This window comes from Neophocaena asiaeorientalis, unplaced genomic scaffold (assembly GCF_003031525.2).
Source record: "Neophocaena asiaeorientalis asiaeorientalis breed wild unplaced genomic scaffold, Neophocaena_asiaeorientalis_V1.1 scaffold229, whole genome shotgun sequence".
In the NCBI taxonomy this organism is placed as follows: domain Eukaryota; kingdom Metazoa; phylum Chordata; class Mammalia; order Artiodactyla; family Phocoenidae; genus Neophocaena; species Neophocaena asiaeorientalis.
This window is the reverse complement of record NW_020174096.1, coordinates 5,559,667-5,584,835: the sequence shown is the minus strand read 5'-3', so window position 1 is coordinate 5,584,835 and position 25,169 is coordinate 5,559,667. Positions and strand designations below refer to the sequence as shown.

At 40.3% G+C, this 25,169-nt stretch overlaps 1 protein-coding gene and 2 pseudogenes across 1 annotated transcript in view; 1 reads left to right on the top strand and 2 right to left on the bottom strand.

The window, feature by feature from the left end:
* Positions 1 to 20,552, bottom strand: part of C7 (complement C7) — a 74,867-nt gene extending 54,315 nt beyond the window's left edge. Inside the window, exons 1-2 of the mRNA XM_024754635.1 lie at positions 20,452 to 20,552; positions 14,667 to 14,837 (exon numbers count right to left, since the gene is read on the bottom strand). The gene's annotated coding sequence lies outside the window, so the exon portion shown is untranslated. The remainder of the gene's footprint in view (positions 1 to 14,666; positions 14,838 to 20,451) is intronic.
* LOC112405982 (60S ribosomal protein L21 pseudogene) lies at positions 9,340 to 9,846 on the bottom strand (annotated as a pseudogene).
* Positions 17,424 to 24,092, top strand: LOC112406004 (kinetochore-associated protein NSL1 homolog pseudogene; annotated as a pseudogene).
* The last annotated feature ends 1,077 nt before the right edge of the window (positions 24,093 to 25,169 follow it).

Sequence of the window (25,169 nt, the reverse complement as noted above, 5' to 3'; positions counted from 1 at the left end):
TCCAGACAATGTCAAATGTCCCCTGGAGGCAAAATCACCACCCTCCACTGAGAACCACTGTTAGAGTATCTACCCCTAGCAAATGCCCAGCCTTAGATTCACAAAGCGCAATGCACAGGGTAATGTCAATTAAATATTCTGAAAGTTCTACAGCAAGTAAAACTTTTTCAAACCAGAATTTCCCAAATTCATGTGACCACAGAACTTTTTTTTTCTTTTTCTTTCTTTTTTTTTTTTTTAATTAATTTTTTATTTTTGGCTGCGTTGGGTCTTTGTTGCTGCACGCAGGCTTTCACTAGTTGCGGCAAGCGGGGGCTACTCTTAGCTACAATACGCGGGCTTCTCATTGCAGTGGCTTCTCTTGTTGCGGAGCATGGGCTCTAGGTGCACGGGTTTCAGTAGTTGTGACACGTGGGCTCAGTAGTTGTGGCACGTAGGTTCAGTAGTTGTGGCTCACGGTCTCTAGAGCACAGGCTCAGTAGGAGTGGCGCACGGGGTCAGTTGCTCCATGGCACGTAGGCTCTTCCAGACCAGGGCTCAAACCTGTATCCCCTGCATTGGCAGGCAGATTCTTAACCACTGTGCCACCAGGGAAGTCCCAGAACTTTTATTTTTAACAACCCCCAAAACTGATACATGTGACAGGCTTTGGCAAGTTGTGTCTGAGTCAACACTGAATCAGTAGAAGGGGAAGCAGATTTCTGCCAGACTGTGGAAGAGTCTGCAAAGACCCAGTCCTCTCCCCTTCTGCTGCAGAGACACACTCCCTGTTCCCCACTAGTCCCCACTTCCTGAAGTAGCACTTCAAAAACTGTTACTGTCCCCAGACACTAATGAAACTGTTAGACCACTGATGATATCATGAAGCTGTTCTGGTCCATCTCGGAGAGATACTAGAAAACATTTTAACAAGCCTATTTCATTTACTAGTTATTTTGTTTTGTTCTGAATTGTTCCAACATATTCCACTTACTCTGGGACATACGAGGAACACACTCGGGAAGGATAAAACCTCCTTTTTTCTGTTAAGTCTGATAAAGTCAGAATTGAAACCGCCAGAGGCTGGAGTAAAGAAGCAACAGCACCCCCTAGTGGCAAGCATGCTCCAGTCCCTAGAGTTAAACAATAGCGTTAGGCTCTGGAGTTAAACCACTCAGAGGGAATGAGAAACATGGAATCTTCTTAGACTCCCAGTCAAGGGCTTGTTAAGCTAATAAGTACTCCAGATGGTATCTCTTTTTCCATTAAATTGTCACTGTGTGAATAGTTTGAGAAAGAAAAATGGCTGCTAGGCAATGACTTAGCTAAAGGAAGATTTCAGCAAAATAATTATTGTTAATGCTTTATCATTACACCTAAATACTGTGATTTGTGCATTAATTTTTTTCTAATAAGACATTTTATTCCAATATTATTTGTATAATTTTTACTTTTCTTTTTTTTTAACATCTTTATTGGAGTATAATTGCTTTACAATGGTGTGTTAGTTTCTGCTTTATAACAAAGTGAATCAGTTATACATATACATATGTTCCCATATCTCTTCCCTCTTGCGTCTCCCTCCCTCCCACCCTCCCTATCCCACCCCTCTAGGTGGTCACAAAGCACCGAGCTGATCTCCCTGTGCTATGTGGCTGCTTCCCACTAGCTATCTATTTTACGTTTGGTAGTGTATATATGTCCATGCCACTCTCTCACTTTGTCACAGCTTACCCTTGTGCATTAAAGTGAGGTCACTAGATGAGTATTCTCTGCTGGCATCAAGTCCTTCATAAGAATGTTGTTTTAGGTTTAAATATTAAGTAGTATGAACAGGGCTTCACACTTCCCTTTTAGGTAAGATATCCTTGCCCTTTACAACACTGGACACATTTTGCCCTGGTGGTCCTGATGGCTGCAGATGGCAAGGATCAAATGACAATCAGAAGGCGATAAGACATTTTGTCATGATGGTTTTCAATAGTGGCAGGCACTTGCTAAATTTAGGAGAGGACCCGGATTTGTTTGGGTTTCTAGCTATCATCTGGGTTTTTCAGTTCTTTGCAGTACGTGGCAGGGGCGTGCAAGTCTAAGGAACATTTCAGTTGGTTTATATTTGAATGAAGTCAAACAGCTCTGAGAAAGCGGATACGAAATGCAAAGGTTTCCATGGCTCTACAACTGTATTGGGTAAAATCCTGCAGAGGAAGTGTGGATATCAAAGGGCAAAGGTCATTTATTTGCTCTCCACTTTAAACTTGTGGTGCCCAAGTAAAAGAGGTGGTTTGTTTTTGTTCTCAGACTGAGGCTTGAGCATATTATACCCTAAAATGAAAATCAGTCACTTTCAGAAAATGTCAGTCTATCCCATAATTTTAAACACTACCTCCTTAAACTGTCTTTAAACAGATATATTTTGATATCAGGTTCATCATTACATACTCCACAGGTCAAGAAAGAGTAAAGGGGGCTTCCCTGGTGGCGCAGTGGTTGAGAGTCCGCCTGCTGATGCAGGGGACACGGGTTCATGACCCGGTCCGGGAAGATCCCACATGCTGCGGAGCGGCTGGGCCCGTGAGCCATGGCCGCTGAGCCTGCGCGTCCGGAGCCTGTGCTCCGCAACGGGAGAGGCCGCGACAGTGAGAGGCCCGCGTACCACCAAAAAAAAAAAAAAAAAAGAAAGAGTAAAGAATGAGTGGTGGAAAGGAGTAAAATCCTGAATTGTACAAATTTTTCAAATGTTTGTGATAAAATCTTAGAAACCAATGGAAAACAGTTGTAAACACAACAACTAGAGACTTTTCCTTAAAAGTAGGACTTTCCCCAAAAGCAATAAAGGGTACTAGTTTGTGTTTCACTAGTACAAATATGTGCTCTAAAGGTTGACAGTCTTTGTTCAAAATCTTGAGAAAGTTGCTTAGCCTCTTTGATCCTCTTGTTCCCTTATCGGAAAAGTGGAAATAATATTATCTAACTCAAAGCGTTGTTACATTAATGAACCCGAGTAAAGCAATTGGACAGCACCTGGAATATAGTAAGCTTAGTCCAATAAATGTGAGCTAGCATACAAAAGATTAGAGACAACCCAAATATTCATCAGCAGTGGCTTGGTTAAGTAACTTGTACAGTATACACATTAAAAGAAATATTTTGCAGCTATTAAAAAAAAAAACTGAAGAAGTTTTCTATGCACTGATATGGAAAGATCTACAAAATACACTGTTAAGAAGAAAAAGAAAGATACAGACCAATAAGTTACTTTGGAGTTAAAAGGATGAAGGAGAATAAGAATACATTTGGGGGAGGGGGGTCTCTGCACCACCCCCAGGTGCAATGGTGCTTCTCTGGGTTTGTGGGGCTCACTGAGTGCCCAGGGAAAGTCAGGAGCACAGCTCTGCACCAGCTGTGGAAGTGGACTGTGCTTCAGTTTGGTCTACGTACCCAGATGATTTTCATCTACCTTGGGTAGTTATCCCCTTTGATAATCAGCACTGCTATATGTTTTATATGAAAGTTGTTAAGAAAGTCCATTCTAAGAGTTCTCATCACAAGGAAAAAAAATTTTTTTTCTGTTTCTTTAATTTTGTATCTATATGAGATGAGGGATGTTCACTAAACTTATTGTGATAATTATTTCATGATGTATGTAAGTCAAATCACTATGCTGTACACCTCAAACCTATACAGTGCTGTGTATCAATTATATCTTAATAAAACAGAAGAAAAAAAGTTTAAGCAATTAATTCAAAAAGAATACTTTCATGCTTCTTTGTATTTGCATGAAAAAACTCTGAAAGGATACATGAGAAACTAATAAAAATTATTATCTGACAGGGGATACATGGAGAAGGGGACTAGGTTGTCGACTGAAAAAAAAAAAAAGCACAACCTAGAAGTGGAGAATTACGTTTTATTCAGAGGATCTTCTAAGGGCTTAAGCCTGGAAGACAACCTCCCAGAGCACTCTCAGGCACTGCTCCAAGGAGGCAGAGGGGAGCCAGGATATACAGGAGTTTTGCAACAGACACCAGACAGCTGGAACATCAAAAGATTACTGTTAATGAAGAAAACCAGACATCTCAAGTTATTGAATTTAGCGCTGTTCTGTGTATGGGAAGATGCAAGAGTCTGGGCTCACTGAAATCATTCCTTTGCCATGCACCTTAGCTACCTAGGGCCTGTATCCTGCTTTTCTCCATCCTGAATCCCCTCAGGGTACCCAGTTGGGAGGTGGCTGCAGTGGCTGCTGGCTTGGTGGCTGCAACATCCTTTGTTTACTGATAACAACATTTTTCACCCACAAGGTGAAAAGATGGAAACAGGTTAGATTGAAAAAGAGATGGAACGAAGACTTTACACCTTATACTTGCTTATATTTTTAATATGTTAACGAATGCATTACTTATTCACAAAAGAAATTTTAAATTATTTAATTTTATTTTGTTAGCTGCTATTACTTTTTTATTCACAGTGCAATAAGATAATTAGGATTAAAGATGCTCTGTCTTTTGTATGTCTGCTTGTTTGTTGGTTCTTTTGTTTGAAGGAACGGGAGTATATTGTGATGATACACAGAGCCATGATAGAAACAGGAATCTTATTGAAATGCTTCATGGGCACCAGGGGCAAAAGGATGGTCTGGATGCAAGGTAGGTCCGGTGATGCACAGATCTTCACTTTAATGCACTGCTGGTATAGTTCCTTGATATTTACGTGACCGTGTTTCCAATGTATGCTCTTTAACAGTGAGTATATGGGACTTCCCTGGTGGTGCAGTGGTTGAGAATCTGCCTGCTAATGCAGGGGATATGGGTTCGAGCCCTGGTCCGGGAAGATCCCACATGCCCCGGAGCAACAAAGCCCGTGCACCACGACTACTGAGCCTGCGCTCTAGAGCCTGCGAGCCACAACTACTGAGCCTGCATGCCACAACTACTGAAACCCGCGCGCCTAGAGCCTGTGCTCCACAACAAGAGAAGCCACCGTGATGAGAAGCCCGTGCACGGCAACAAAGAGTAGACCCCACTCACCTCAACTAAAGAAAGCCCGCGGGCAGCAGCGAAGACCCAATGCAGCCAAATATAAATAAATAAATAAGCAAATTTATTTAAAAAAACAGTGATGGGGATATATGTATAGCTGAATCACTTCGTTATAAAGCAGAATAGTGAGCATATGAGTGAAGTGCACTGATGGTATGTATTTAAATATACTTATAGATGTAATAAGTTACTTGTACTCGTAAAGAAATTAGTTTCACTCTCTTTTTTCTCCTTCTTCAGCTTCTACTAGTATGAACCTGCTTCTTGGGAGAAAATGTGGCTTGCCAGAAAGACCATCAGACAAATCTTGTCTCAAATGTAGGCTTTACTGTTTGCTATCTGAGTTATACTCTTAAGCTTCAATTTTCTTACTTAAAGGATAATGAAACCTTCTTTATAGGGTCGATGAAATCAAGATATATAAAATACACACTGCAGCATCTTGAACACTTATAGGCTTCCACACCCTCCCCACCCATGGGCAATAAGTCCAGAAGGAACCTAATTAATAATTACCAGGGAGATTACCAACTATCTGACATTAGATTCTTATGAGTCTGTGAAGATAGTTACTGGGGAACCCAGGGCTGTTTTACTGGTCTAAGTTTATATGATCTAAAATGAGAATGTACAGGCTTATCAAAGTATCAAGACCCTTTTCTTTAGACTGAAATTATATCAACTAGCATTGCGATAGTGATGGTACAATTCACGCAATGGGAAAGGCCAGCTGACAGTTGCATTACTATAACTTTGATTAGGCAAACAGTGAAACCAGTTATGTTAATAAATGCTTTTATTGTCAAAAATTCTTTCAAAACCTGTGGTCCAATGCAGGGTGAAATGAAGAGGGCACCTCATTTGTGAAAACATCAGGAAGAACTTGGCAGAACATTTAGCACTTAGAGTCAGTAGAGGTTAGTGGCTTCTCCCATCAAAACTAAAGTGGGGAAACCTCAAAATGGGAAGTAGCCTTTCAACACTGTCCAAACACAGGAAGTAACCTCTCAGTTCACAGGGGAAATTGAGCAACTCTCTTGAATTGTATGAAACAGACCCACGAAAATGGACGTACTTAATGTTTGCTCTGAAGTGTGTCTAAAACTGCCACTTACTTCTCCCCCAGAATAGACCCTATGTTTTTAGGTAGCAGGTTGAGAAACACATATTTTAACAGGATGGGCACATACATAAATGAATCCGTGCAATACAAGGTGATGAGGCACCTCAGAATCATTCTTGACTTTTTCTTCCTTCTCACTACCTCCCACACCCAATTAATCAACAAGTTCTGTAGAACATACTTCGAGTTATACACCCCTTCACTCTGTTCTACTGTCAATGTAGAGCCAAGCCCTCCATATCTTTTACTCCTTATCTTCTGTCTGGTATATTTGCTTATTGGGATATAATTCACACAGCATAAAACTCACCCTTTTAAAATGTATAACTCCGTGATTTTAAAAATATTCACATGAGTGTGAAGCCATCACCACTATCTACAGAAATCCTGTAACCCTTAGCAGTCACTCCTTATTTTCCACAGCCTTCTAGGTCCTGGAAACAACTAATCTACTTTCTGTCTCCATGAATTTACCTCTTCTAGACACTTTATATAAATAGAATCATACAACAAGTGGCTTTTTGTTTCTGACTTCTTCACTTAGCACAATGTTTTCAAGGTTCACCCATGTTGTGGCATGTATCAGTACTTTATTTCTTTTCATGGATGAATAATATTCTATGGCTGTACTGCATTTTGTTTATGCATTCATCACTTCATGGACATTTGAGTTGTTTCACTTTGGGGCTATTATAAATAATGCTGCTATGAACATTCGTATAGAAGTTTTTATATGGACACATGTCTCCATGTCTTTTGGGACTATACCTAACAGCAGAGTTACTGAGTCATATGGTAACTCTTTGCTTAACATTTTGGGGAACTACCAAACTGTTTTCAAAAACAGCTGCACCATTTTACATTCCCACCAACAATGTAGGAAAGTTTTAATTTCTCCACAACTTCAGCAAGACTTCTTACTGTCCAACTTTTTACTTACAGCCATCTGAAAGGGTACAAAATGGTATCTCATTGTGGCTTTGATTTTTATTTCTCTAATAACTAATAATATTGAGCATCTTTTCATGTGCCTTTTGGCCATATGTATTTCTTCTTTGGAGTAATGTCCTTTACACATTTTCTTAATTTGGTTTCTTGTTTTTTTGTTATTGAGTTGTAAGAGTTCTTTACATATTTTAGTTACTAGACCCTTATCAGATATATAATTTACAAATATTTTCTCCCATTCTATAGGTCATCTTTTCACTTTCTTGATAGTGTCCTTTCATGGACAAAAGTTTTTAGTTTAGATGAAGTCCAATATATCTAATTTTTTGTTCTTCCCTTGCTTTTGGTGTCATAGCTAAGAATCCACTGTCAAATCCAAGGTCATGAAAATTTAGCCCTATATTTTATCAAAGAGTTTCATAGCTCTTTTTAGGTCTTCATGCATTTTGAGTTAATTTTGTATATGGTCTGAGGTAGGAGTCCAACTTCATTCTTTTGCCTATGGATATACAGTTGTCCTAGTACCATTTGTTAAAGAAACTTTTTTTTTTCGGTACGCAGGCCTCTCACTGTTGTGGCCTCTCCCGTTGCGGAGCACAGGCTCCGGACACGCAGGCTCAGCTGCCGTGGCTCACGGGCCCAGCCGCTCTGCGGCATGTGGGATCTTCCCGGACCGGGGCACGAACCCACGTCCCCTGCATCGGCAGGCGGACTCTCAACCACTGCGCCACCAGGGAAGCCCTAAGGAGACTTTTACCCATTGAATTGTCTCAACATCCTTGTTGAAAATCCTCATCTTAGGAGGAAAACTTTTTTTATTCCTTTACCATTAAATGTGATGTTTGTTGTGGGTTTTTCATAAATTCTCTTTATCATGTTGGAGAAGTTCCCTTCTACTCCTATTTTGTTAAGTATTTATATCATGAAATGGTGCATCTCACCTGCATCTACAGAGATGGTTGCGGGCTTTCTGTCCTTTATTGCTTTAATATGATATATTACTTTAACTGATGTTCATATGTTGAACCAACCTTGCATTCCTGGAATAAACCCTCATTTGGCCATGGTATGTACTCCTTTTTCTATGTTGTCAGATTCAGTTTACTAGTATTTTCTTGAGGAACTTTGTGTCTATACTAATAAGGGATATTGTTCTGTAGCTTTCTTTTCTTGTTATATCTTTCTCTGGTTTTCATGTCAGAGTAATACTGGCCTCGTAGAGTGAGTTGGAACTTGTTCCCTCCTCTTCTATTTTTGGGAAAATTTTGTGAAGGATTGAAAGGACTCCATCTCTGTCACCTTACCCTCCTATTAGTAAACATTTGTATAAGTAACCATTTGTGTTTGGTTGGGGTGTCTTTCCAGTGTTTCTTTCATGCAAATATAAGAAATACAAATATATGTTCTTATGATTGGATGGATGAAAAGAGAGAAGAAAGATGAAACAGTTATCCACAAGTCTTTCAGTGTAAGAAATCTTGGATTCTTACAGTCAAAACTACCCTTGCCAATTCTCCCTGTTCCACCCTGCCAATTATCCCTAATATATATGTCAAAACCGCAACGCTTATTAAATTCAGTCTGCCTGTTCTCTCCCTGTACCCTGTGACTGGTCTTACTTTAAAGTGACGATTATGAACCTCAAGTGGGCCTTTAAATGGTAATCACACTACTTTGCCTAGTCCATTCAACTGTTCATCCTGACTATTTCACACTTCTTTTTCTAAACCTTTTTCCACAAATTCACTCTCTGGTCATAACCTTCTTCTCTACCTCCCTGAGAAAACTGAACCAAAAGAGAGAGCTTCCACATACCCTCACTGAACCAATGTATTTTCTCTCTGGTTAGTGTGTTGCTTCTTTATAGTCCTATCTCAGTAGCTAGAAATTCTACCTCACGTTTCTCTACTAGAGTCCTGAAGAGAAGAAAGATAACTTTGGACTCATACTGAGTCTTTTTTGATCTCCAGAATCCCTGAGATGCTTATCAGAGAACATTGGTTCAGAATACTCTCAGGCAGGCATTCTAAACGAGAAAGGAGCCTCTGCCCCAACCTCAGCCCTGGAACTAAACTGGTGTCTTTTGGGGCAATGGGATGGATGTGAAGATGGGTGAGTTGATGCTAACAAGATTTTGTGTGTGTGTGTGTGCGCTTTAAATATTTGTTTGGGGAAGGGGGTCACACACTTCTACTCAATTAAGAGAAACATTTATACAGTCCAGGTCTTTTATTTTCTTTACACCCATTATGCCATGAATTCATAGGGAATGGGCTCCAACAGTTCAGGCTCCTTTCCATTGGTTCTAACGAAGTGTGCTTCCCTGGGTGGAGCAGGCTGGTGCTTCAGTTGAACCCAAATACCTTTCTCTTTGGCTTCCTTCTTTTTCTGATCATTCTCCTTCACCCGTTTCAGGAAGCTGTCTCGGCTCTTAGAGTGCTTAATATGCTTGATACGCACATGAATTCTCTTGGCAAGAATCTTGCCCTTAACTTGTTTGTTTACAATGATGCCAACAGCATGCTGGGTAACATTGTAGACTCTCCCAGTTTTGCCATGGTAACATTTGTGGGGCATTCCTTTTGGAACAGCACCCATTCCCTTGATAGCTACAATATCACCTTTCTTGTAGATTTGCATGTATGTGGCCAAAGGAACAACTCCATGTTTTCTAAAAGGCCTAGAGAACATGTAGCGGGTGCCCCTCCTCTTTCCCTCTGTGTTGGTCATTTTGGCGAATTACAGGAAGATGGTGGTTCCAGCTGAAAAGCCTAACAAGATTTTAAGTGGCAGGAACAAAGCTCTCTCTTAGCCCCATAAGGCTTAGTAGAATCAATACTGGGCTTAACCAGTGTTTGTCTTGCATGTCTATGCCCTATGACATTCCTCTCTTATTTGTCTTGCCATGAATCTTTCTTTACTGGTTTTTACTTAATATTGATAAATTGGGATGCTAGGGATAGGTAGGGGGTGCAATGGGGAAAGCTGGTGCTTATAACTTAGACTGAAAAATTCCAGGAATTCTTACACTGACTTGTTGATAACTATTTCATACTTACTTTCCCCCTCATAGTTTCAAGATCTACTATCTCACATTTGTTCTTAATCAACTGCTTTCTTATTTCATTGAAAAAATGGAATCAATTATAAAGGACTTCCACATACTCCCACTGTGCAACGATGCACCTACCAGCATCTAAGCCCAAATACTCTGTCTTACCCTTTGTTACCACAGGTGAACTCTGCGTGTTACTGAGGCCAACTCCTCCAACTGTTGACCAAATTCCATCTTGTTCACTCACATTTAGAACCTGCAGAGCCAGCGTTCATTACCCTTAAAAACTCTGCTTAGAAACAGTCCTGCACTCAGTGAGATCACATCCCCACTCTCTTTTACCATTAAGCACTGCATGGTGGAGTGATTATGTGACCCTTGTTCCAGCAGAGATATTTAAGTGTTTCCCCAAACAAGTACATTTCCAAGACCCAATGATTCTCTGCATTTGGGCCCAAGGTAGGTACTCAGAGCGTTTTGCAGAATGAATAACATTCACAGACACAACCCCAGATCCCAGGGTTCAACTCCAGCCAGAGAGTTTCTAACTCTCTCAGGAAAAGTTTTGCCTAGTGTTTGATTCATTATTGATGAATGCCCCCAATAAAGTACAACAAAGTATGTTGATTAGGCCTATTTCAAGAAGAAAGCTTATTATCTTTTTAAATCCAATAGGTTCCCCACACCTTATACCAGAGGAACTTTTTTCCACTCTCATAACAACTAAGCACTCTGCTGAGTGATACGCCCCTTTGCTTAAAAAAAGAAAAGATAAAATTGACCCTCTACTTACCGTAAGTTTCTTCAGCAAGAGTATAAAAAATACGATGCTGCCCATAAATAAAATTGAATTTCTAAAACGTTTTATATTCTATGTGAAATCATCTTTCAAAAATATATGGGAAAAAGATGCCACTCATGATTTATGCTCCCAGGTAATGAAAGGAGCTATTGAGCCTAATTCTTCTAGGATAAATTCAAGACATTAAAGCAGTATTTTTCATGAATTAGTGGCAACATTAGGTCATTGAGAAAACTTTTCCATGTGTCCCAGCCTCTGTCATCTGCCCTCTCTTTTTTCACTTCTCTTTCAACCCAAAAAAATTCCCCCATGTCAATTTTCAGGCATATTTTCCAGATACCCTTAACCCCAATATTTATCTCTCATGACACCTGAAATTACAACTTTAACAATTTATTCTTTGCTTCAAACCATCTTCCCCCAGGCTGGACAACTTAAAAGTCCTACTTGAAAGAATACTGACTATGTAGAGGGAAAGAGAAAAGAAAGGTAAGGAAAAGATATAAGAAAGAAATTAAGCATATTAGCCTTTCAGTCTGTGTCAGGGCTGAGCCAGTGATACCAACATTCCTGGATCGCAAAGCTCCCACTCTGGCCTTACAACCTCCTCCAGCCCATTCTGCTGCCATGAGTAAATAGGTCAGCTCCTGTCTTTATATAGTGACAGATGGTAACTAGACTTATCATGGTGACAATTTTGAAATGTATAGAATATCGAATCACTATGTTGTACACCAGGAACTAACATAGTGTTATAGGTCAATTATACTTCAAGAACAAACAAACAAAAGAACTCATAGAAAAAGAGATCAGATTTATGGTTACCAGAGTCAGAGGATGGGGGAGGAGGAATTGAATGAAGGCAGTCAAAAGGTACAAACTTCGTGTTATAAGATAAATAAGTATCAGGCATGTGATGTACAATGTGATTAATATAATTAACACTGCTGTGTGTTATATATGAAAGTCATTAAAAGAGTAAATTCTAAGAGTTCTCATCACAAGAAAAAAAAGTTTTTTTCTTTTATTTTGTATCTTTAGGAGATGATGGATGTTTGCTAAACTTGTGATAATCTTTTCATAATGTATATAAGTCAAATAATTATGCTGTACACCTTAAATTTATACAGTGCCTTATGTCAATTATGTCTCAATAAAACTGGAATAAAAAAAGGTTAAAAGTTGGGACTTCCCTGGTGGTTCAGTGGTTAAGAGTCCGTGCTTCCACTGCAGGGGACACGGGTTCGATCTCTGGACATAGAACTAAGATCCCGCATGCCACACAGCATGGCCGGAAAAAAAAAAAAGGTTAAAATTTGAAAGGTCATCTACTTTACAAGGGGTTTCTTGACTGCAGCATCACCGCTGTCATCTCCAAGGCTGCAGTGGTCCGATCAAGTGGGCGAAGCTGCAGCATGGGAACAGAGAGGTTACTGCTAACTCCTTCTACAAAGGCAGAGTGGACTGTATATTCCATCTTCCCAAAGAGTAGGAGTATGTTCCTTCTGGAAGGGCACCATGACAAGTGTCAACAGATGTTTCCTTACTTGAGCCCTTCACTTTGCTTTAAGGATAACTACAAGCAAGGGTTCTTAGGAGGAATACAAACACACACAGCACCAAGGCATTTTGGTCCTTCGTGCAACAGCTGTAGCCACTTCACTCTTCTTCTTCCCCTCATCAGATTTTCCCAGAACCCAATTTGTATCTGATGTTGGAAAATCTGTCAAGGCAGCAGAATTTAAAAGCCTAGGTGGTTTCCTACCCCCGTGATACTGTGAGTCAATGGTTGATGTTGTAATGTGGGCACAAAGGAGTTGATGTTGTGTCTCCTGGGGTCCTTGAATACTGGAGGAAGATTTTCAGAAATGCAGGCGGGGACATCCCTGGTGGTGCAGTGGTTAAGAATCTGCCTGCCAATACAGGGGACATGGGTTCAAGCCCTGGTCCAGGAAGATCCCACATGCCACAGAGCAACTAAGCCCGTGCGCCACAACTACTGAGCCTGTGCTCTAGAGCTTGTGAGCCACAACTACTGAGCCCGCGTGCCACAACTACTGACAGCCATGCGCCGACAGCCTGGGCTCTGCAACAAGAGAAGCCACCGTAATGAGAAGCCCGCGCATGGCAACAAAGAGTAGCCCCTGCTTGCTGCAACTAGAGACAGCCCACGTGCAGCAACGAAGACCCAACACAGCCAATAAATAAGTAAATAAATAAATAAAAAGTTCTTTAAAAAGAAAAATGCAGGCACATAAGCCTTTTTCTAGGCGCTTTATTCAAAATTCTTAGGGGCTGCATGGAGCCCCTGTGTTTGTCCTGTACGATAAATTGAAGAAAGCCATCTAGATGCTGTCTAACTAGAAATGGAAACCAAGGGAATCATGTAGAGTACTCATCATACTTACCATATGAACCACTGGCCTTTGAGAAATTTCTGGTGTCTTTTTATCCAAGGCAGGTTATATTTGCAGGTTGCTAGGGAAAGCTCTAGAAACAAGAATCAATTATGATCACACCCAGCCACTGGCTCTGATGCATCTACATACTGACAATTTCAGTTTAGGCAGGGAAAGAATAACTGTAATTTGGGGTCTAGATATAAGGCCGCTCAGCCAATTGGATTTAAAGATAATCTAATTGAAATACTATTCTGTAAGACCTCAAATTACGTTCAAGTATTTATCTTGACAAATTATGTTTTCCATTTGAACTTAAGTCCTACATACCATTTTGCACAATTGAATATTTTCAGTTATGCTCTACATTGGACATTCTGTTGTAGAAAAATAAATACACAGAACACACTTTAGAAAACATCTATTGAAAAGGAAAGCACAAGTTATGAAAGAAAAGCTACCTTACTTATCACCTCACACTGGTCAGAATGGCTATTCTCAAAAAGACAAGAAATAACAGGTGCTGGTGAGGATGTGGAAAAAATTGGTGCAGCCACTATGAAGAACAGTATGGAAAATTCCTTTAAAAACTAAAAGTAGAGCTACCTTATGATCCAGCAATCCCACTCCTAGGCATATATCCAGAAAAGATGAAAACTCTAATTCGAAAAGGTACATTCACCCCAATGTTCATAACAGCAGTATTTACAATAGCCAAGACATGCAACCTAAGTGTCCACCAACAGATGAATGGATAAAGAAGATGTGGTATATATATATACATATATATAAATATATATATATAATGGAATATTACTCAACCATAGAAAAATGAAGTATTGCCATATGCAGCAACATGGATGGACTTAGAGAATATCATACTAACTGAAGTAAGTCAGACAAAGACAAACATTACATGATATCACTTATATGTGGAATCTAAAAAATAGTACAAATGAATCTATATACGAAACAAAAACAGACTCACAGACATAGGAAACAAACTTATGGTTACCAAAGGGGAAAAGGAAAGAGGGATGAATTAGGAGTATGGTATTAACAGATACAAACTACTGTACATATACTAGATAAGCTACAAGGATTTACTGTATAACACAGAAAACTATATTCAATATCTTATAATAACCTATAATGGAAAATAATCTGAATATATATGTATATATATATATATATGAATCACTTTGCTGTACACCTGAAACTAACACAATATTGTAAATTAACTATACTTCAATAAATAAAATATTATTAAATGCAAAAGGAGAAAAAGAATAAAGAAAAGAAACGTTACTTTACTTACCATTTTGCCTATAGTTGACCTTGGATGAGAGAACTCTTTCTTATTTCTCTCTTGGCTCTTCCAAATGAGAAAATATATGTGAAAGTATCCATTCAGGTGCCTGGCACATTGCCAGAAATAAATAAATACTCTTTTCCATTAAGCGCTATCTCCTCAGCTCACCGAGCATTGCTATGGAACATAATAAAACCCAGAGTAAGTTACAAAAATAGCAACCTTTGGAACACTAACTAGAAATTATGAGTAGTGAACCACACGCAGATGACTTGAAATAATTGATGTTACTCCACCTAATGTCTATTTCGTAACTGGATCAGAGACTGCTTCTGGTCCCTTTATGTTCGTTCTCCCCTTGTTATATAGCAATGGAACTCTGATGTTGAACTGGACACACTATGACTTGAAATAAAGACTACATGTTATAATCTCCCTTGCATTCAGGTGAGGCCATATTGCTAACTTCTGGCCAAAGTGATATTAGCAAAGGTGGTGTGTGCAACTTCCTGGAAGAGACCTATTCCAGCCCCTCCCCCTAAACACAACAAAACCCCAAGCCTCTCTTTCCCTGCTCTCTCAAGCCATTTTTGGACCAGCTGGAAAGCCTGCCCAGGTCTTTTTTCCCCCAGAAAGCTTCATTACGTGTTCCGATACTCTCTTGATATGTGCATGCATCATCCGTTTTGATGTCCAAACCAAATTTTTGGGTGGAGGTCCATTTATGAGGGTATGTAAATACATAATGGAGCTTTCTGAGGATCTACTTTTTTGGGGGGTATCTACATGTTTAGCAAGATCCCAGGAAGTTTCATAACCACTAAAACTTGGGAAGCACTACTCTGAAGTGTACAAATTATACAGAAGAGCAAAACAATAGTAAGCTAACATGGCACAGTCAAAAAGAAGAAAAAAAAGTAGCAAGAAAATCTTCTGGTCTCTCAATCTAGGTGTCAAATGTTTGCTGAGAAGTTAATATGAGCTGTCTTATAGGCCTCAGGAGATAACAGTGAACATAATAGAGAAAACTCCTGCCCTCACGGGGCTTATGCTTCATATGAGTGTTGACATTACAACGCAACTGAGAATTTTCAGTGGAAGTGTTGAGTGGGAAGGATGCTTGCCTCTGTCACTTGGTCAGAGACCTGCCTTTATTGTCCTCTCAACATAATAAAAATAACAAGAGTTATAGTCAACGTTTTTTGAGTATTTATCAATATGCCAGGCAGTGTACTTGGCACTTCATATGTATTACCAAGCATTCTAATATAGGCATATACACCTGTATGTTTTTCCCTTTTGACGCATTTGGGTGTAATAAAAAAAAAAGCACTGCATCCAAATTCAGAATATTTGGACTCATTTCCTGATTTGACCATGTGCTTAACTTTCCTCACTTAACTTTCCTCACTCTCAATTTCATTAAATAGAAATATTGTCTATATACTGTCTTTCCAAAGTCATGGAGAAGACCAACTGACTTCTCACATGCTAAGCACTTAGGACAGCACTTAGCACATAGAAAAGACTTGACAAAGACCAGTCATGATTACTGTGTCTAGTCAATCTTTTATTATTAAATAATAAAGGTAAGTAAAAAGACATTGCATTGTAAATTTGGCTTCATGGCATGGATTTCACGGAGTACTAAGTTTTTTCCCCCTTTAGTTTCAACTTTTCTTGAGTAGAAACCACAAAATATAACTTACACTCAAACAATCTTTATCTTATTTATTGTACCATTGATTATGAAGCTAAGATTGAGGACTTTATTGCCTCATGTTCCATTTTTTTTTTTTTTTTTTCATGTTCCATTTTTTAAAAGCTGAGTTTATCACTCTTTTAGAGGCAGAAATCCAAATGTAGTTTTTTGCTACATAATTATCTGTTAGTAAAAAATATGAAAGAGTATTTAATTTGCATAGCATCTTCCAGTTCTAGGCCAAAATATTTTAAACAAACCTCTTAGAATATCAGTCATTATTAGTTATTATTACCAGTGTATTTAGAACTACACCAGTATTTTTAAGCACCTTCAAAGAACCACATTGCATAGATGTAGTAACATCATTTACTTAAGCATGCTGGGTTTTTCTAGTCCTTTATAAACAAGGTAAGATTATACATCTTATTCAAAGATATATACATCTTTGCATACATTAACAAGAATATATGTAGGATGAATTCCTAAAGTAAATCTACTGGGTCAAAAGTTACAGATAGTTTATTTTTACTTTTTAAATAAGCAATCAAATTGCCTTCCCAAAAGACTGCGATAATTTATACTCTCACCAGCAGTGGAAATGCTTTTCTAGCCAACACCTCTATTAACATTAATTTTTAAAACTGTCATTGGTTGAATGACAGTTGAATTATTTGTAAATTTTAACTATGTACGTTTGCCTCCATCCCCTAGAAACAAAAATAACTGACCTCTAAATACATCTACTTTTTAGCCTCTATATTTAATATGTATTAAGCTGTTTAAAGAAAATTTTTCCAATTAACTGAAGAAATAATTTTAATTATACAAAGTTTAATATGTCAGCCCTAGATTAGAGTTGGACGGATGTGGTTTTAAATATCTATATTGTCATTGATGTGTTAGCATTCAAAAGATCCAGAAGATGGCAGTATAATGATATTTTCCCTAAATTTTAGAGAAAAATTTAAGCAGGAAAATCTGAAAATATAGATTCTTCCCATTTTTATTTTCTCTTTTCTTAAAATGATGCAAGATCACTAGATGTAAGGCACTAAGGAATGTGTAGAGGAGACCTCACACTTACAGGAAAGAGAAGTCATAATGGGTGGAACGCACAGCAGACAGGTAATTTGAGGACTCCCACTTCAAATTTCAGCCCTTTGGGCCAGGACACTCTAAATCTACACTTTCCTGTAGGTGAAATCATCTAGCAACACCCTCCCCTCAAGACTATTACGAAGACTAAATGAGATAAAATATATAAACCCGTGCAGCACTGAGAATGTAATGAGCATTTTGGTTTTAATTTTTAAAATCCTCCTCTGTTAGAGATATCTATTGAAATATGCATGGTTGAAATAATATGGCATCCTGGGGCTTCCCTGGTGGCGCAGTGGTTGAGAGTCCGCCTGCCAATGCAGGGGACTCCGGTTTGTGCCCCGGTCCAGGAAGATCCCACATGCCGCGGAGCGGCTGGGCCTGTGAGCCATGGCCGATGAGCCTGCGCATGCGGAGCCTGTGCTCCGCAACGGGAGAGGCCACAATAGAGAGAGGACCGCATACCGCAAAAAATAAATAAATAAAATAAAATAAATAATATGGCATCTTAAATTTGCTTTTAAATGCTTTTTTAAAAAAGAAAAATGTTGAGATTAAAAAAAGATTGACAAGTTATTGATAATTTTTGGAGTTGCTATGATAAGATTAAGGGGATTCGTGATACTACTCTATTTGTTTATATGTTTTAAAATTGCCATGTGTATACACCATGTGTGTATACCTCAGTCTGGCTGAGATTCAGAGACTGGGTTGCAGGGCGGCAGCAGCGGACGCAGAGAGGGCAGGTGGAACGCTACTGCAGTGGTGCAGTGGTCCACATAGGAGGTGATGGTGGCTTAGATTGGACTAGTGGGAGTGGAGATCTTACAGAAGTGGATGGACTCAGAATGTTGTGGAGATAAAATTGACAAGACTTCTTGGTGATTTGGGATGGAGGGAGGTGGAGGGAAGACACTGCCAGAAGTCCTGGGTTTGGGCATTATTATAATTAAGGGAGTGGGCTATGGAGGAGGGTTGCAAGTTTGGGAAGGGTTGTCTTTTGCCCATGATAAGTTTGAGATTTCTATCAGGCATGCTATGGAAATGTTAAGTAAACAACTGGATGGAGTTCACAACACAGGTCAGGACTAGAAATGTAGATTGTGGGGAGCGGGTGGCGGGGGGGACTTTGCAGGCAAAGTCATGTAGATAACACTCACAGTCAGAGGACTGAGTGATGTCACCAAAGGAATGAAGAAATAGAGAGGGAACCTCAGGATAGATGTGCAGAGACTGAGCGAAGGAGAAGCCAGCAGAGGATTGATCTCCCCGTCTGTATAATAGGACTGTCTTAGGGCTACTGGAAGGAGTATATAGGCTTTTTGTATGTAACACCCCTTGTGGCACATAGTAGGGCTTCAATAGCCATTATTCCTCTTTGCCCCATTCGTTTTTCACAGAGGGCCTCTCCTCCTACTTCCCTGGGGAAAGCAGAAAACAAAGGCCATCAGGTGGTAATACCATCAACTTCCAGTTTCCCCCACAATTCAAACCTACCTGCAAGTCTATCATTCACTCCCTCTTCCTTCCAGTGTCCCAAGAAGACAAATTCCCTTTTCTTTTCAAAGTTCATTTTTCCCAGCTGCCAATTCTATCCCTCCTACCTCTTCTGGGACATTGTCCTACCAATTATGACATTCTGTCTTATACTTTCTATTCTTTCCCCTTTACAGATTCTTCCTCTCAGTAACTCTGTAAGCATGAGTTCATTCCGTCTTAAAAAAAAAAGTCTTCCTTATTTCTTTTAGTGATTTTTCTCTAAAAAGTGCTGCTCAATTTTCACTGTGCGCATGAGATACAAATGAACTTATTTACAAAACAGAAATAGACCCACAGGCATAGAAAACAAACTTATGGTTACCAAAGGGGAAAGGGGGAGAGGGATAAATTAGGAGGTTGGGATTAACATATATATATACTACTATATATAAAACAGATAAATAACAAGGACCTAGTGCATAGCACAGGGAACTATACTCAATATTTTGTAATAACTTATAATGGAAAAGAATCTGAAAAGAATATATATATACATATATATGTATATATATATGTATATATATATATATATATCACTTTGCTGTACTTCAGAAACTAACACAACATTGTAAGTCAACTATATTTCAATTTAAAAAAAATCAACTGACCATAAGTGTAAAAACAAATTTATTTTGCATATGAAATACCAAGGGATAGCATGCAGATTTCGATTCATTAGGTAGAAGGGTTGCAGAGTTGAGGTTCTGCTGAATGCTGATGCTGATACCACTGGTCCACAGGCCACACTTCGAGTAGTGGTTCTCAGCCTTGACTGTGTGTCGTTATCACCTAGAGAGCTTTAAAGAATGCCGATATCTGGGTGCCACTCCCAGAGATCTCTCTATCTTTGACACAGGCTGTGGGCTCAGCCACAGGATTTTTAAAAATCTCCCCTGATGATTCTAATATGCAGACAATACTGAGAACTCCTGCTATCCAGAGGGTAGAATTATGAGGGACTTTCCACACCATATATTTCTATATTGTTTGAACTTTTTTGTCAAATATTATGTTACCTTGGACTTAAAAAAAAAAAAAAAAGATGAATTAGAAGAAGAATGAGGATGGGATTTCCCTGGTGGTCCAGTGGTTAAGACTCCACATTTCCAGTGCTTCCACTGTAGAGGACATGGGTTGGGTCCCTGGTCAGGGAACTAAGATCCCACATGCCATGCAGCACAGTCAAAAAAAATAAAGAAGAAGAAGAATGAGGAGGAGAAGGAAAAGGAAGGGAGAAGAGAAGAAAAAAGGGGGGAGGGTGAGGAAGGAAAAATTTTCTTGATCCAGTAGGTACAGCACTTTCCTTTAAAATCAAATTTCTTGAAGCGTCCACTTCTTCACTTTCCATTCACATCTCAACCCTCCCCAGTCTGGCTTCTGTGCCCTTTTCTCCCTAAAGCTGTACTGACAAAAACCACACAACGCAACGGGTCACATCTCAGTTCTTACCTTACTAATCTTTGGCCAATGTTGCAAGAGGTCCCAGGAACCTAAAGCAATATCCCAGCACACACCATACCATTAATGATTTTTTTCTTCTTTCTTGTGGGCTACAAATGAGAATAGTAAATTATGAATGATTCCTCATTGTCATTAAGCAAGGAACAGAGCTGACACCTGGCAACAGATGAAATATGCATGCATGCAAAGCTCTTGTTAAAAAAATCTCTCCACATCCAAAATTAATGTCCATCCTAAAGGAACTAAGAGTCAAAACATTTCTCCCTTTTTGGAGCAGACTCTCAAGAATTATAGCAAAGCTTCCCTGGGTCTGCTTTCTCACAAAGGGGGAGGGGGAGAAGTAGGTGTGTCCAAGACTGCTCAGACACTGAAAGAAGAAGAAACGGTTTTCACAAATAACTTGTGCCAGTTCAGGTCCTCCAGGAAGCAGACGCTAAGATAGAATTCAAGTTCATGAAAAGTCTGTGACACAGAAAGGGAGGAGGGCGCAGAAGTGGGGAGAGCTCATACTGCCGGCAGGTCAGACAAGGCAAGAAAGAAGGGACGGGGGACTGGTGAGGGAGAGCATCGGACTACAGTGCAGCTCAGAGAAAGTCTCAGCCAGGCCAACAAGGAGCCCCAGAGCCAAGACTGCCTGGCAGGGTCCTCCCACGTTGGGAAGGACTGGCCCGGCTCCGGGACCCTCACCATGCTGAGTCCCTGACTCGGAACAGCCTGCCCAGAGTGCCGTCTCTGGACCACCGCGGTGGGTCCCTACAGAGGGCTCTTGGCCGGCAACTCTGCTCCCAGCAGGATCCCCAGCAGCACACTCCCAGTTTGCCCAGGACTGCACTCAGCTGGTTATTATTGGAATAATTTTAATATGGTTTCAGCAGAATAAAGAGGCAACAGAATAATCCTTTGACAGTTCTATCTCTTCGTTTCTGAAACTTTCATCTCATTCCTTATCTTAAAAACACCAAAAGTAGGTCTAGTCTAAAAGTAAGGAAATTGGCCCTAATTTGATAAGACAGTCTCTGCTGACTTCCTGAAACACCCCACCCAGAGCTTCCCCATCCAGTCCTCCTCTGTATATACATCACTGATCCTCTGCCTGTCCCTTAAATTCTGCCCTTCCTCCAGCTGCGCTTGTCACTCTGTCCACACTACCTGGGCTACTGTTGTGATGGAATGATATTTGAAGTATTAACTGATGCAGTTTTTTATTAATATTTCCTCCTCTCTTGCATGATCCCTTCACCCATCCAATTATGGGAAGTGTGAGAGATACTAAAGACATGCGGTATTCGAATCTCTCTTTGGGTTTTATTGCTCACCTGGGGCCTAGGGGTAGGGTTGGGGGTTTACCCAGAACTGGGGATAAGGGGCAGGGGCCCTCTGGACGATATGCACGTCTCAGTATCTTCATCTATTCTCCTTTCTCTCTGCTTCTGCATCCCAGAGAAATTGATCTGGTCTGCGAGGCATAGAGATGCAGGGCTGTCAAATCAGGACCCGAACCAAAAAGTATAGTGCATTTATCACTAGTAAAGTTGTCTTCCATTAGTGACAGAATGATACTACATATACAGGTGACACAGGACAATAGGAAGAAAGAATTGGGGCTTGAGCAAAAAATCAAGTCAGCCATGGAACAAAGAGAAAGAAGCACATTTTGAAAAATAAAGGATGTCTTTTAGATTTAATCAGATACAAAACTTGCAGGCAAAATGAGAAGTGCTCGATACAGAAGCCTATAGGTAAAACAGCTCTAATCTTTTTTTTTTTTTTAATTTATTTTTGGCTGCATTGGGTCTTCATTGCTGTGCGCAGGCTTTCTCTAGCTGCGGCGAGCGGGGGCTACTCTTCGTTGCAGTGCACGGGCTTCTTATTGCGGTGGCTTCTTTTGTGGAACATGGGCTCTAGGGCGTGTGGGCTTCAGTAGCTGTGGAGCACAGGCTTAGTTGCTCTGCGGCATGTGGGATCTTCCCCAACCAGGGCTCAAACCTGTGTCCCCTGCACTGGATTTTTTTTTTTTTTAACATCTTTATTGGAGTATAATTGCTTTACAATGTTGTGTTAGTTTCTGCTGTAAAACAAAGTGAATCAGCTATACCTATAGCAGACAAATTCTTAACCACTGCATCACCAGGGAAGCCCAAAACAGCCCTAATCTTAAACAGCTAAAAGTTTCTACCTCATTATATTACACCAGCTTTTCAGTGCCAGATTTTCCAGCAGAAGAGGAATAATGAGTTTAATAAGAATGATAATGAGGAGAAATTATCTCAGCCTGGATTTCTGGCCCAGATGAAAATATCTTTCTCTGAGTACTGGAAGAACAGGTTTGCAGCCCAGTCTGGATCTGGGTTTTTCAGAATGTGGCCCCAGGATCTCCTGCCTCAGTGAGTTCCTGTTAAGAGGCTATTGCAGAGACCTACTCCAGACCTACTGAGTCAGAATCTCTGCAGGGAGCCCCAACAATATACAACTCGAACAACCACCCCGAGTGATTTTTACACACACTCTAATTATGAAACCTCTGCTTTAAAATTTAAGAAAATTTGCGAAAAGGGTGTGAAGAATGTTAACACCTTGGATTAAAGAGACAGTCTATTTTATAGTCCCATTATAGAGTAATAGAAAACTTTATGGCTCTTGTGCAGTTAGGGTCAGGAGCAGGCAATACCCAGACCAGATTACAATGGCAACCTTATATTATTTAAAAGCGCAGATACTCTAAAATCCTCTCTTCATTGCAGCGCCATTCAAAATCTTCTCTTCAGACAGTTGAAGCTGGAAAACGGGAGAGGGCTTGAGTCGGTGGCTCTTTCCTCTCTGTGGGACATGGAGAGAGTAGCTGCGATAGATGACGGGGCCTCGGTCCCTGCCATCTCCTGAAAAGACTTGCAAGTGCGCTGCACCTCAAAGCGGGCAGTGATGGAAATGCTAGAACTGGGTGGCAGCTCTGTGCAAAACCTCGGGGACGCGCTGCCAGAGGAGATTCGGGAGCCCCTGCTGCAAGATGCGCAGTGGACTTTTGAATCAGTGGTGCAAGAGAATGTCAACATTCGTGGGCAAGCATGGCAGGAAGCTTCAGACAATTGCTTATGGATTCTGATATCAAAGTCCTTGAAAACCAGTTTGATGAAATCACAGTCCATGTAGCCACAAAACAGTAAGCAGTATCCCAGAAAGATCCTTCAATGTGTCATCAAAATCATAAAAGCAAAACAAGAAATTCTGAAGCAGTACTAACCTGTTGTACATCCATTGGACCTAAAATATGACCCTGATCCAGCCCCTCGTATGGAAAACTTGAAACGCAGAGAAGAAACAATAGCTAAGGAGATCAGTGAAGCTACGAAGTCCTTGCCTGCATTAATTGAACAAGGAGATGGATTTTTCCCAAGTTTTAAAGATGCAGCCTATTATCCGGCTCCAGAAAGTCCACCAAGAAGTCTTCTTCGGGTTGTTATAGGAAACCAGATGTTAAACCTGAGAGCTTTATAGCACAAGTAAAAACCACACCAGTGGAGACTTCTGCTAGGAAAACCACTGACTTGGTACTGAGAAGGAAGGGAACTAAAGACTGCCCCCAGAGAAAATGGTATCCGTTGAGGCCAAAGAGAATCAGTCTTGATACATAAGCTCTTTCTGTTTCTCTTGGGAGTTGAAATTAGGCACTATCAACATTTACATTACAGCTTAATGCCTAGACAGGACTTCAATTAAAACAACAGATAACTAGTGATTCCTTTATACAAATATAGTAGCTCTGTGCTGGGGTATGATGTAATATTGTGTCTCTTCCCTCACCTTTTCATCTATAGTCAATGAAAAGCATATTTTTTTTAATATTTACACAAAGTCTGTCAATGGTTATTAAGAGTGCAAACTTTTACTGTCCTTAAATACCATCAACACTTGGCTGCCTTACAGGTTGTTGTTTTTTTAAATAAATAAATTTATTTATTTATTTATACATCTTTATTGGAGTATAATTGCTTTACAATGGTGTGTTAGTTTCTGCTTTATAACAAAGTGAATCCGTTACACATATACATATGTCCCCATATCTCTTCCCTCTTGCGTCTCCCTCCCTCCCACCCACCCTCCCTATCCCACCCCTCTAGGTGGTCACAAAGCACCGAGCTGATCTCCCTGTGCTATGCAGCTGCTTCCCACTAGCTATCTATTTTACATTTGGTAGTGTATATATGTCCATGCCACTCTCTCACTTCGTCACAGCTTACCCTTCCCCCTCCCCATATCCTCAAGTCCATTCTCTAGTAGGTCTGTGTCTTTATTTATTTATTTTTGGCTGGGTTGGGCCTTTGTTGCTGCACGCGGGCTTTCTCTAGTTGCAGTGAGCAGGGGCTACTCTTCGTTGTGGGGCGCAGGCTTCTCACTGCGGTGGCTTCTCTTGTTGCGGAGCATGGGCTCTAGGCGTGCAGGCTTCAGTAGTTGTGGCTCACCGGCTCTAGAGCAGAGGCTCAGTAGTTGTGGCGCACAGGCTTAGTTGCTCCGTGGCATGTGGGATATTCAGAGACCAGGGCATGAATCCCTGTTCCCTGCATTGGCAGGAGGATTCTTAACCACTGCACCACCAGGGAAGCCCCAGACTTTCTTAAGACACCTGGAAAATCAATATTTCATCCCGTTTATACTGCCTGCCCCTAACACTATGTTTGACTTTGCCACATCAACCCTGGTACAGACGCAAA